General features: G+C 48.1%; 1 pseudogene; it reads left to right on the top strand.

Moving 5' to 3' along the window:
* The first annotated feature begins 5,487 nt into the window (after positions 1-5,487).
* Positions 5,488-5,605, top strand: LOC120361082 (5S ribosomal RNA; annotated as a pseudogene).
* Positions 5,606-14,399: the final 8,794 nt, after the last annotated feature.

Raw genomic sequence — 14,399 nt, 5'->3', positions numbered from 1 at the left:
TCTCCTGCAAAACGGGCAATGCTAGCCTCCCATATTGCAGAGGAGGAAACCAAGGCTCAGAGCAGGGGGTGTGGATGGCCCGAGGTCACAGGGTTGGAGCGGATCCTGGGTGCATCTGTTGTCTGCCACCCTGGGTTACCTTCCGCACAACCTTGAGAGAAGTGCCGTCTGCGCAGAGCACCTGCCCAAGCCCTGCCAGAGAGGCCCAAGGAGGGGCCGTTCACACCCTCCCTCCCTTCTGCCCACCGCTGCATCTCACAACTCCCCAGCCATGTATAAAACATTCCCAGAGACCACTTATTTCTCATGCATTTTCCATGAGGTTGGGCCCAAGTTAAAACATATAAACATAAAAATATCAAGAAGCACTTTAAAAAAAAAAAAAGTTGAGGGGGGGGGCATGTTTCATAAAATACCGAGAGACCAATTTCCGCACCTGCCCCGCTTCCCTGGTTAGACACCCAGGATTATCTCCTCCCTTCTCTAGCCCGCTGTTCTCTCCTATCAGCCTTCCCTCCTTCCCTTTCAACTTCGCTCTTTTTGCTTTTCTTTTCTCTCTGCCTTTTCTCTTTCCTGGACCACGTTCCCTATCCATTTACCTTGCTCTCAAAGTTTTCCTCTGCACTTCCACTGCATGTCTCTGGTTCCTCCTGGCTGTTTTCCTCTTTCTCTGTGTGTGTGTGTGTCTCTGATTCTCTTTCTGTGCGTCTCTTTCTGATTCTCAGTTGGCATTCTTTGTTTTCTCCTTGCTTGGTTCCTGCCAAGGCTTCTTCTTGCCCTTCCTACACCCTTTAAAATAGCTCAAGCTAAAAGAAATGACAAGAATAGAAAGAGTTGGTAAAGATGCGGAGCAACTGAAACCCCAGCCGCTGTTGGTGGAAGAGTAAATTGGCGCAACCATTCTGAAAACTGTTTGGCAGTTTCTACTAAAGCTACGTGTCTATTTACCCGGTGACCAGATATCCCATTCCTGGGTATAGTCCAAGGAGAAAAGAGAGCTTCTATTTCCCTAAAGGCATAAAGGAGAGCATTCATGCCCAGCTGACTCAAAATAGCCCAAACTGGAAAGAACCCAAATAACCATCCAGAGGAAAACGGAGAATTGAATTCTAACGTGTGTATGCACTGAAATATTGCACAGCAGTGATGACAATGAACTATCGCTACACGTAGCAACATGGATCAGTCCCCAGAACTTTGTTTTTAAGAAACAGCCTCAACCCGAAAGAGCATGTGCTGTAAAATTTCATCTGTTTAAAGTTCAAGAACAGGCCAAATGAATCTATGTGCCAGAAGTCAGAAGAGCGGCTATCTCTGAGGAGGTATGCATTGACTTGGTTGGATAGCACAAGAAATCCTTCTAGGGTGTTGGAAATACTCTATATATTGATCTGGGCAAGACACAAACATGGGTAAAACATTCATTGAGCTGCACATAAGATTCGTGCAGCTTGCTGTAAATTATAACTCCATTTAAAAATGAAGAAAAAATAATGGTACATAGTATTGCTTATTATCATCATTACGCTAAGAATAATTTTTATGATCACAGTTGGCAAATGATTTAGACGCAGGACCCATAAACTCATGCATGTTTTTGATCCCACTGATTGAAAGGGAGGTGGGCATTTAGGTCCCTGTGGCTGAGAACTCAACTTCCTACTAGACTGGGTCACATCCCAGATGACTCATACATTGTCGTTTCTAGGAGAGACACGCACCCTCAGGACCCTTTGGAAAGGCCTGCCTTGGAGAGGGAAAGACTGCTCCCATTCCAGACCTCACAGTTAAGGCATCTGTCTGATACTTCGTTATTTCATTTCCCGCTTCGTTGGTAACTATCATGATTATGGCATAACTCAGCACTGACGCTGATAACCAGGTAGTTAATTAACAGCACCAAGCCCGAACCCCAGTTAACGGGAAGAGGGTGGTCTAGCCGGAAACCTCAAGGAAATGGTTCCATCTGCAGAAAACTACAACAGCCAACAGGAGAGGCGGAAGGAGAATCAGAACTCAAGCCCTGGGACTCGGAAAGGCCTTTATTTGTTTTTCTTCTTCATTGGAGTCCTGCCCGGAGGGGAAGAAAACACAGAACCCAGCTTTCCTGCTGCAACAGCGCGGGTGTGAGCCCAACACACACAACCCTTGAAGGCAGCCTAAAACCCACTTATTTTCATTGAAAGGCAGGAACTGGGACCAGAGGCACTCAGGCACTATTAGTTAAATAATGGTGCTTAAAAATGCATTGAATTTAGCCGTCTCCCCACCCCTAAAAAAAATCTGGAATTTTCCTATTGAGTATACTTTTTTTTTCTCTTGCCCATGAATATTAATGCTTTTCTCAGAGAGCTCTACTTGAAAAAAAAAAAAAAAGAAAAAAAAAAACAAGAATAAATTAAATACCTACAGATTTTTCTAATTCCTCTTTTTGGTGACATGCCGTCATTACATCAAATTACTGAGATGGGCCTGCTCTTTTTTTTTTTTTTCTTTTTGGGTGAAAATTATGGAATATAAAGTATATGTAAATGGGGCAAAGGAGGAAAAAAAAAACTGTGAAGGAAGAATAGGGGAAGGAAAGGCATTAGGTATTCCACTGGCGTAGTAGTCAGCCAATTAATCAAGCAGTGGCGAGAAAAAGATGCAGAAAGGATGAGTTCGCCCTTCATGTTGATGGGGCCGGCGCAGGGCAAACGCTACGGCACCTGAGCTCACGGTTAGGCATGCAGAAAGGGATCATGGGAATATCTTCCCGTCTTTGTCTTTCTCGTGAAGGATGGAAAATGTCAAGCTGTTGTTTGGCTGGATTGAGGGGGATGGGGGTGGGGGAGAGTCGAGGAGGATTCGCAGTCTGGTGAGGCAAGGTTTTAACTCTTTGAGGACATCTCTGCCTCCCCTCTCTCCCCAGCCCCAGCTCCACCTTCTTCTCCTTCTCCCAGCCCCCGAGCACATCTGTAGGGAACTCTGCCTGAAAACAGCAAGTGGGAAGGCGCTGATTGATGGTGACATGCAGTCTGGGGCAGCGTGTGTGTGTGTGTGTGTGTGTGTGTGTGTGTGTGTGTCTGTGTGTGTGTTGTATTTGTGCACACACATGTCCGGGGAGGGGGCAAGAGGCATTTTTCCTCTCCCTCATATGTGTTCTTTGTTCATTCTGGAAATGAGTGTGGATGACCCATTCTCTCTCCAGCCCTGTCACGTCCCCTTGGAAGTGAGCAGTGCCTTGAAATCAGAGAGTGGCTGCAAAAATGATGGTGGTAGTAATAAGGCTTTGAGGACGCAACCGGGGCTCCCTCTGTATGGCCCTCAGTATGCTAAGCCTGCCCAGGAGGGTGGCCTGACAGGTGTGCCCTGGAACCATCAGAATTCCAGAGTGACTCTGTAAGGACTGGCCGGAGATCGAGAGACAATCACAGTGCAAGTCTTACCACTGACACTGGTAACGATGATCATGCAGTAATGTAACAATTAGCCAACCTCACCAGCAATGCCTTGTCCTGATGCCTTTATATTTCTACATCATTTCACCATTTTTAAACTCTGGAAGATCCATGGTGCCAAGAAAAGCTGTATCATCCATTCACTCATTGAGAACATGGGTATTTGATTCTCCCCACTTGCCCTTGGGATGGAGTTGGCGGGCATCGCATGGTCTATTTGGCAGATGAGGATGCTGAGATCAAAGGGCTTCCTTTAGGCCAGTCGGTGGGCTCAGAAGGAGCTCAAACCATGTCTCCAGTTCTTACGCCAAGGCTTGCCATCCTTCAGCCAGAGAAAAATGAGCAAAATGAACTACGTCCTGTTCCACCCTCTCCCAGGACCAGTCCATGACCATTGTCAGTACGTCATGTGAGCCCACTGTGAGACCCAGAGGCTGGATCCAATCCATACTCAAACTGTGGTCCAGACACCAGCAGCATCCTCCCACATGTGATCTTGCTAAACATGCAGCATCTCTGGCCTCAGTCCTACTGAATCGGAGTCTGTGTTTTAATAACATTCCCAGGGGATTTGTGTGCACATTGAAGTTTCAGAAACACTGTTTTAAGGCAAACTTATGCCCTACATTTACTGTATGGATTCTGGATGCGCCTGATGATCAACAGCAGCTTCTACTCCATGAAATATGGTACCAGATAGCACCTGCTGGATCTAAGTGTGAGTGCCATTCGACTGCTCTTCACCCATCCTGACACACCCGTGAGATGGGCACTGTAGATGTGCCCGTTTTACAGATGAGGACGTAGAAACACGAAGAGGTGCAGGGACTTGTCTGGGGAGGGCCAGCCAATTAGCAGCACAGCAAGAATTGGAGCCCAAGCACTAAAGTCCCCTTTCGGGCCAGTGATGTTTTTTTAAAGACCAAGTCTCACTCTGTTGCCCTGGCTGAAGTGCAGTGGCACGATCTCGGCTCACTGCAACCTCCGCCTCCCAGGTTCAAGTGATTCTCCTGCCTTTGCCTCCCGAATAACTAGGACTAAAGGCACCTGCCACCATGCCAGGCTAATTTTTATAATTTTAGTAGAGACGGGGTTTCGCCATATTGGCCAGGCTCGCCTTGAACTCCTGACCTTGTGATCCTCCCACCTAGGCCTCCCAAAGTGCTGGGATTACAGGTGTGAGCCACCACGCCCTGCCTCAAGCCAGTGATTCTTAGACTTGAGTATGCACCAGAATCACCTGAAAAACTTGTAGGAATTTAGATTTCTGAACACCAACCTGCAGAGGTGAACCCCAAAATGTGCCTTTCTAACACGTTCTCAGGCAGCGATGCCAAGGTTGCAAATCTGGGGCCCACTCTTTTGAGAACAGCTGCTCACTGAAGGTTCATCATCTGTGTTAAGAAACTAGCAGTGGTTTTGTGATCAGCTCCAACCAGATATGATGGAGATTCGAATCAGTGTCCCTGCCCTAAAAAGAAAAAAAAAAAAAAAAGGTGTATGTATGTGGGTGTGGGGTGTATGCACAGGGAATCGCACATAACTAAAACACGAAGAAGGCATGGCACTCCACAGAAGGGAAAATTGCCTTTTGATGATCCCCAGCTTGGTGGCATAAACTGTCCCCATGCTCCTCATTGCCATGGCTAATTGAGAGTACATTGCGGCTTCATTGCTTTAATAATCCTTTCCATGATTTAACCTGGACAATGCATGGTGCTGCAATGAGTTTCCTTCCTCTGGTCATTAAACCGATATTTACAAGGCCCAGCCTGTGCTGGCTGGGCTTGGTGCAGGACACTGGAGACCAGGCAGGTAAGTCAGCGGCCCCGTCCTTCAGCTGCTCCCAGGTGGCAGGCTACACCCCCCCCCCATTTGGGGAGGGTGGGCAGAAGAGAAGGCATGCATAATTCTAGGAGAAAAAAGAGGGGGTCCTGAAAAGCATTCACAGCTGCCATGACCTGGTGATAGTTGAGTGTGACTTTCTTGTAGTTGTATGCTGCCTGGAGAAAGCGTATCTGCAAGTGGGCTAAAAACACGAGTGCCAGTCGACGGCCATCCCACCCCGAATGCACCCGATCTTCTGATCTCAGAAGCTAAGCAGGGTCGGGCCTGGCTAGTTAGTTGGATGGGAGACCGCCTGGGAACCCCGGGTGCTGTAGGCTTCAAAATAAAAAAAAAAAAATCCAAACAATTTTAAAACACAAAATTGAAAGTATAATTTCCAAAGTTCTTCCCCCTCCGAGGATAAGCACTTAACACTTTGGGGTGGACAAATATCCTTTCCGATAGCTCCCTCTGTTTTCCTGTCTTCCTCCATCTCTCTCTCCTCTCCCTTTCCTTTTCCCTCCCTCCCCATCTTCCCTTTCTCTCTCTCACCCTTCCCATCTCTCTCCGCTTGTCTCTCTTCCTCTCTTCATTGACTCCTCTTATCCCCTCCCCCTCCTCCTCTCCCCTCTTCTCTCTCTCTCTTTCCCCCTTCGTCTTCCTCCCTTCCTTTCTCCCTCCCAGCCTCTCTTCCCTCTGCCCCCCTCCCATTCTCTCTCCCCCCACCTCTCTGTCTGCTGTCTGTCACATACAGATCGGTGACTAGACGCAGCTCTGCATATTTGAGAGCAGTGGTGGAAAAAGACTAGAAGTTCATCAGTCAAGAGCTGGAAAGGTGTCGGAGCGAAGGGTGACCACGTGCCAAGGAGCATAAAGTGAGCATAAACAGCCCTAAAGAGCTCACCCGAGTGTCTGAGGAATGAGGGGGTTCCCAGCAGGTGAGCCTGGCGAGTCAGCAGGACCTGGACCGTGGTGTGCAGTTTGCACCTTAACCCTAAAAGGAATGGGAAGCCAGGGAAGGTTCTAAGCAGGGAAAAGGCTTGGTCAGTTTGCCTTTTAGGGAGACCTCTCTGGCAGCTGGTGTTGGGTCAGAATGAAAGGAGAGAAGCCAGAAGCCATGAGGCTGCCTGCATCCGATTCATCACAGCTAAGAAATTTTTAAAGAATAATGACACGATGCCAAAGAGGAGGTATGTTTGGCTGCTGGGCATTTTCTGATCGAGGGAAAAATAAAACCCTGAAGGTATTTCCCTTCTGCAAACTCCAAGGCGGTGCATTAAAAAATAAAAATAAAAATAAAAATAAAAATAAATAAAAAATAATTCCCAGACTCCCCTGTCTTTGTCTCTTTATTTCTGTGAACCTCAATTCCTTTATCTGTAAAATAGATGTAAAATTCCCATCTAGCAAAGTATTCAAACAGCAAATGGGTGCCCTGAATTTGCAAATTATGAAGTTCTTAACCAACAAGCCACCATGACTGCCGCTGTTGTCCTGTGGCTGATTGTATTTGCCACTTTTTACATACTTCATAGGAGTTCTCACAGCCAGCCTTATGTTTTCGTAGTTGTGTATCTTTCGGCTTCTGCCTCTGGAGCAGCGCTGTTTCTAATAGAACTTTCTGTGATGATGGAAACACTGCATATCTGACCTGCCCAATGGGGGAGCCACCACTTTCATGTAGAACCCTTGAAGTGTGTCTGACGCAACTGAGAAACCACATTTTATATTTTATTTAATTATAATTAATATACATTTAGATTTAAATAGTCACAGATGTCTACCGATCTGGAGTCAGGCAAGCCTGAATTTGAACCTGAGTTCCACCACTTAGTCGCTGTGTGGTCTGGAGATAGTTACTTTACCTCTCTGAGCCTCAAGGCCATCATCCGTAAAATCAGAATGGATAATCGTACCACCCTCTAGGCTTCCTTTGAGGATTAAGTGGCCGGATGGCTATGAGGTGTTTAGCACAATGCCTGACCCCCGCCCCCACAAAAAAGGCATTCAAGACAGATGCATGTTAAAGGAAGTATATGTGTTAGTTTTCTATTGCTGCCATGCTAAATTACTACAGACTTAGCAGCCTAAAGCAACACACACTTAATACGACTTATTACGGCACAGGTTCTTTAGATCAGAAGCACAACCTGAGTCTCACTGGCCTAAAATCTAGGTGTCATCAGGGCCGTATTCCCTGCTAGAGAAAAAAGAAAAAAAAAAAAAAAAGACAGAGATGCCAGAAGTGTTTGGCATCATCTAAGTGGCTCTCTCTCAGGGAATAAAGCTGGTATCCATGTGGGCCATGGGGTGATGGTGGTGACCCACTCAGGGGACAAAGAAACAGCAGGCTGGAGACTGTGGGCTCTGCCTCCCAGTCTCACCCCTCCTGACTCAGTTTCCCCATCTAGAAAGCCAGGGTGTGGCCTCGACAACGTGGCACTGGGGCTGCTGCAGTGGAGCTGACCTGGATTTGGGTTCTGGCACTGCCGGTTACTCATTCTGTGACCCTGGAGAAGTCATTTCACTGCTCAGTGCTTCATTATAAAGGGGGAAAGCGGAGCCCGCTGTGAAGGTGGCCAGTGTGACGCGCACGTGAGACACACATGCAGTAAGAAGGCTTCTAGTAGTAGGCATCTTTGCAGCCTCTACATCATCACCCAAAAGTGCGGAAGCCTGTCACTAAGGTGGTTGTTCTATTTCACACCTGAGACCTTCACTTTTTATGACCTGGCCAGGTGATAGAGAAATTCTACACCCCCCTCTGCTCATACCCCAGCCACAGTCTCCCTCAGTCCCCAAAACACACACACGCACACACACGCACACACACAAACACACACACGCAAACACACATGCAAACACACATGCACAAACACACACACACGCAAACACACACACATGCACACACACATGCAAACACACACACAAACACACGCAAACACACGCAAACACACACACACAAACACATGCAAACACACACACACACAATTTCTCTCTCTCTCTCCCCGCCCCCTCACACAATGTGTATACACTCTCACAGACACATGGAGACCCATGTACGCACACTCAAGTGTACGTACATATGTGCACCCTCCCTCTCTCACACACGTGCATATGGACACATGTCCATGCTACATACATGTGTACATATCCTCTGACAAACATACACACTCACACATACGAGTGCACACATTACGCAATCACACACATGTATATTTGTCCACACATGCACACACGTGTACGTACAGGTACACACTCATAAGCACATGCATACATATGCACATAGACAACCCTTTTACATTCACATGTACACATATACACACACTCCATCTTTCTCATACATGTATACTCAACTCTATCCCTGTCACACTCATGCATGCACATATGCACACTCTTACACATATGCAAATGTACACACAGTCCATCTCTCACACACGTACACGCTCAAACTCCCCTACGTACCCTCTCTGATGTACACACATACATATCCAGTCATGCCCTCTGTACATACACGCTCTCTCATACACACACTTAGAAACATTCATATGTACACGCACATGTACACACACTCTCACACATACACACTCACATATACATGAGCATATATAAACACTCTCCCACCCTCATGTGCCCATACACACATAATCTCACAGACACACTTCACACACTCTGACCTTCCCATCTAGCCGGTGCTGGAAATTTTGCCGTCAGCCCATCTGCCCTACCCTGCACCCTTCTTCACCCCACTCTCTGCCCGGAAGGTCCAGCTGTGCATGCATCAAGGGTTTCCTGTTGTGTTAAGCCAACAGCAAGAGCCAGCAGGAGATGAGAGAAGTAAGGTTGAGGACTCCCATAGGGCAGCCCCTTGGGCTGGCTGGTCCCCACCGCTGGGGTCCACAGCTCCTGTCTGCACATTCCCATCACTCAGCCTCCCCATCCTGTGGTTCCGGGAACCTCCCACCTCCCTTGTCCCTTTGTGCTTAGAGGTAGTAACAGCCTCCTGCTATCACTCGCCCCAGTGCCGCCCCTGCCCTGTGATTTCCCTACATCCCGTCCCCACATTTGTAAATAGTCCCTTTAATAGTACTCTTCAAATTCCCCAGTTGAAAGATTCCACCTGTCTCCTCCCAGAACTTTGGCTGCCACATTTTCTCCCTGGGCTCTTGCTTCTAACCTCGCCTTGCAGAGAGGCTCCCCAAAGAGCCCGTGTTCCACATCTCCTGCCCGGCCCCCAGCCCTTCCACGCCCTCACATCACCTCAAAGTCTAAGCACCTTCTCCCACAAGGCCTCCTTTCCACTCCACCCATTCCAGCTGCACTGAAATGATCAAGGCTCCCACCCACCATCATCTTCAACCTCTCTGACATCTGCTGGGCACTTCCTCCCTGCTGCGTACCATGCATTAGCTCCTCCTAGCAACTCTATAAAGCAGGTCTGATTATCGGCCTCATTTTACAGGCAAGGAAAGAGCCTTGGCTTTCCAGCCTCCGCATTCAACCCCCCGGGAGCCAGTGTCCCCCTGGCTCCTCTCAGCTTATCCAGTACCTACCCATCCTTTGATTCTGAGGCCACCTCCTCCAGAAGCCTTCCCATTCCAGTCTGGCCCTGAGGAACTTTCCTTCCCCTGAACTCCAGCTGCACACAGTCGCTTTGCTCTGCTGGAGGGCAGACCTTTGGAGTTGTTGTCAGAAACAGCTGTGGACCGTCCATTCCTTCACACAGTGGTATTGGGTAAGCACAGAAGCCAGGCTGGGATCAGGCAGTGATCAGAAAAGACCTCCCGGAGGAGGTGATGGAGAAACTGAGAGCTGACCAACCTGCAAGAGACAGTCAGAGAAAGACAAGGGAATAGAGCTGTCTGCCGGAGGATCAGCATGTGCAAAGGCCCTGAGGCAGGAGAAGCCATGTCAGTCACACTTACGAGAGTTATCTGTCATTTAGCACAACCACCAAGGCCTTCCCTGAGTTGTCTGTCATTTAGCACAACCACCAAGGCCTTCCCTGAGCACTGCCTGGCCCCAGCCTGGCGTCTGTGCTTACCCAATGACACTGTGAGGAGGAATTCTGTCTCCTTTTCTCTAGGAGACACTTGACAATGCCTGGAGATATTTCAGTTTATTGCAAGTGTTTGTATTGGAGGTAGGGGTGCTACTGGCATCTAACAGTTGAGGGTAAAGATGCCATTAGGCATCCTACAATACACAAGACAGCCCCCACCACAAAGAATCACCCAGCCCAAATGGCAATAGTGCCAAGGGTGAGAAACTGCAGTAAACCAGGAGCATTAGCATTGCCTGGGAACTTGCTAAAATGCAAACTATCTGGCCCCACTCCAGATCTGTTGAATCAGAAACTTTGAGGGGTAGAAGTCCTTATTGTAACAAGCCCTCCAGGGGGTTCTGAGTCTTGCTTCAGTGTGAGAACCACTGATGCAGCCGGATCTGTGGTTCTCAGCCCTGGCTGCTCACTGGAATCACCTGGGAGTTTCCACAGCACACAGCAACGAGCCTCTATCCCAGAGATCTTCATTCCTTAGCACAGGAACAGGCACCTTTTGAAAGCTTGTAGTTGTTTGTAATAGGCAGCCAGTGGTGAGAACTGCCAAGCTAAAATATCAGGTCCAAATGCAGGGAGAAGAGAGAGGCTACAACAGGGCCTCCAGCTACGGGCGAAGGAGTACTGACTTTATTGGGATGGCATGGAAATGTTGGTTGCAAGGAAGTGGCACTCTCAGATAGTTCGGAAAGATTTCTGACTCCAGGGAGGAGGCTGATCAGGAGAGGCAGAGGCTGAAGGCAAGGAGACCAGTGAGGAAGTTGAGAGGTGATGGTAGACCAAATCGCGGTCATGCCCCCAAAAAGATGTGTTGACACCCTAACACTTGGTGCCTGTGAATGTGGCCTTATTTGGAAACAGGATTGCATCTACAAACTTGTATTCGTGGATGCAATCAATTTCAGACGAGGTCATACTGGACTGGGGTGGGCCCTAAATCCAACGACTGATGTTCTTAGAAGGAGATGGAGATTTGTAGAAGAAAGCCCTGTAGAGAAAGAGGCAGAATTTGAGGTGATGTCAAGGAAAGTCGAGGATTGCCAGCAACCGCTGGAAGCCAGGAGAGGCAAGAAAGGTCCTTCTGTAGAGCGCATGGAGGGAGCATGGCACTGTCAACACCGTGATTTTGAACTTCTGTCTCCTAGAACTGTGAGATAATCAAGTTTTACCATTTTAAACCACCCTGTTGATGGTACATTGTAACAGCAGCCCTAGAAGCTGATACAGGGAAGAAGCAGCCCAAAGCTGTAGCCAGTGACCCTGGAGGATCAGGCCCTGTAGGTACCCAGGCAGCTGCTGCTCCCAAGGGCTGCTATGGGCCAGGTTGCTGGTGCACCCACTAGCCGCTTGGCGCCTACAGGCTGCCAAACGCAACTGGGGTCGGCAGGGCAGGTGGGGAACGGTGAGGAGTCAGAGTGAGATGGTCCGAGCTGGGGTCTGGAAGGGGAAAGTGTTGGTGTCCTGTACATTTGAGGAGCTGAGGGAGACAGTGTCACCCAGTGCGGAATGGCCATCCTCAAACTGGGCATGGCTCTCACAGCCGAAGTGAGTGTCGCCAGCTGAATGCCTTCCTGTTCCTTTTCCCTAAAAAGGGTGACATGAGGAGCCCCAGGAAAGACACACTGAGGTGTCGCCCAGTCTCCACGGCCCTGTGCCTGGGCACTGCAGTGACCTCCTAATGGATCTCCTGGCTTCTGCTCTTTCCCCACTCCTGTGCGTTCTCCACACAGAAGCAGAAGTGATCCTTTCAAAATCCGAGTCCAATCTTGGCACTCCTCTACCTAAGAACCTCCCGTGACTTTCATCCCACTAGAAGTAAAAATCAAAGTCCTTATGATGTCCCCTAAGACTGTGCAGTCTGGATCCATGTTGACTCATTGACTTCATCTCCTGTATCCACTCACTCTGCCCCAGGCAAATCAACTTACTCAGTTTTGTTGTTTCGTGAACAGGCACATGCCTGCCTCAAGGCCTTTGCCCATGAAGTTCCCTCTGCCTGAAATGCCTTTCCCACAGATACTGGGAAATATTACATCCATGACTACTTTAAATCCATTTGAATTGCATCTTTCTCAATGAATCCTCCTCCCTTGGCCACCATACTGAGAAGTGCAACCCTCTGCTCCATCACGTTGATTTCTTCAGCATGTTCTTTTTTCAATAGTGAGATTAATTTTCAGAACTTGTGTTTCCTATTTCTCTCCTCCCACTGGAATGAGGGCTCTTGAGAACAGGGTTTCGGTCACTGGCATGCCCAAGTGCCAAGTACAGTGTCTGGCACATAGAAATACCCAGTAGAGTTTGTTGATTGAATGAATGCTGGAACCCACCATTTATTAGATACTCACCACATGCCAGGCTCTGAGTGATGAACACATCCATTAACTCACTTTGTCTTCCAAAATCCAGGAGAATACTGAAAGGAAGCCACCACCCCTTTCATTTTATTGAGATGAGGAAGCTGAGGCTGGGAGAGGTGAAGTGACTTAGCCAAGGTCACTCACCTGGCCAGAGTGAGGTTTCCATCTGCACTGACTGGAAAATGGGCGTAAGAACACATGAATCGCCGGGCGCAGTGGCTCACGCCTGTAATCCCAGCACTTTGGGAGGCCGAGGCGGGTGGATCATGAGGTCAAGAGATCGAGACCATCCTGGTCAACATGGTGAAACCCCGTCTCGACTAAAAAATACAAAAAATTAGCTGGGCATGGTGGCGCGTGCCTGTAATCCCAGCTACTCAGGAGGCTGAGGCAGGAGAATTGCCTGAACCCAGGAGGCGGAGGTTGCAGTGAGCCGAGATCGCGCCATTGCACTCCAGTCTGGGTAACAAGGGCAAAACTCCGTCTCAAAAAAAAAAAAAAAAAAAAAAAGAACACATGAATCTAGCCTCTTCTATGCAACTGGCTTAGGGCTGTAGCTGATTCTGAGCCTGAATCTGTCTCATCTCATTTAGTTAACTAATATTGGTTGAGCAGCTACTATGTGACAGGATGTGTGCTAGGGACTTTAAATGAGGGGGAGATGGAATCCCTTCTCCCTTGCTCTTACAGCCTTGTGGAGTGGGATGCTCCTTAGAGACTCTGTGTAAGATGATGATGATGATGTCCACGATGATGATATGGTGATGAGGATGGTGATGGCAGTGATGGTGGTGATCGTGATGGCAATGGCAATGATGGTGGTGAAGATGATGGTGATAATGATGGTGATGGGGATGATGATGATGGTAATGGTGGTGAAGATGATAATGATGGTGATGGTGATAACGATGAGGGTGGTGATGATGATGATGGTGATGGTGATAGTGAAGATAGTGGTGATAATGATGGTGATGGTGATGGTGGTGGTGAAATGATGGTGATAATTATGGTGATGGTGATGATGATGGTAATGGTGGTGAATATGATGATAATGATGGTGATGGTGATAATGATGATGGTGGTGATGATGGTGATGGTGATAGTGATGATAGTGTTGATGATGATGGCGATGGCGATGGTGGTGGTGATGATGATGATGGTGATTTCATGATGGTAATGGTGGTGATGGTGATGGTGTGGTGATAATGATGATCTTGATGATGGTGATGATGGTAATGGTGGTGATGACAATGATGGTGATGATGGTGATAGTGATGATGATGATAGTGGTGATGATGATGACGGTAATGGCAGTGGTGGTGATGATGATGGTGATGGTGATAACGATGACCGTGGTGATGGTGATGGTGGTGGCGGCGACAACTAATTTTTATTGAGTATTTACAATGTGTCCAGCCCCATGTGAGGGTTTATCTGCCCTCAGTTAATTTTTCCAGTCCCCTTTAATGTGGGCACTATTCTTATCCCAACTGAACATATGAGGAAAACAAAGCACAGAGAGTGGTAGGATTTTGCCCAGTGCCACCCAGCTCATTAGCTGGTGGGTAGAATCAGGAGCCCTACACAGACAGTTTAACTACAGGACCTCCTCCTCCACTCAGCTCATGCTTTTCCCAGAGGGGTGTGTGTGTGTGTGTGTATGTGTGTGTGCGTGTGTGTGTGTGTGTGTGTGTGTGTGTGTGTGTATGTGAA

This window comes from Saimiri boliviensis, chromosome 21, assembly GCF_048565385.1.
Source record: "Saimiri boliviensis isolate mSaiBol1 chromosome 21, mSaiBol1.pri, whole genome shotgun sequence".
Taxonomy (NCBI): Eukaryota; Metazoa; Chordata; class Mammalia; order Primates; family Cebidae; genus Saimiri; species Saimiri boliviensis.
The sequence above is the reverse complement of the archived record's forward strand: the minus strand, read 5'-3'. Positions and strand labels throughout refer to the sequence as shown.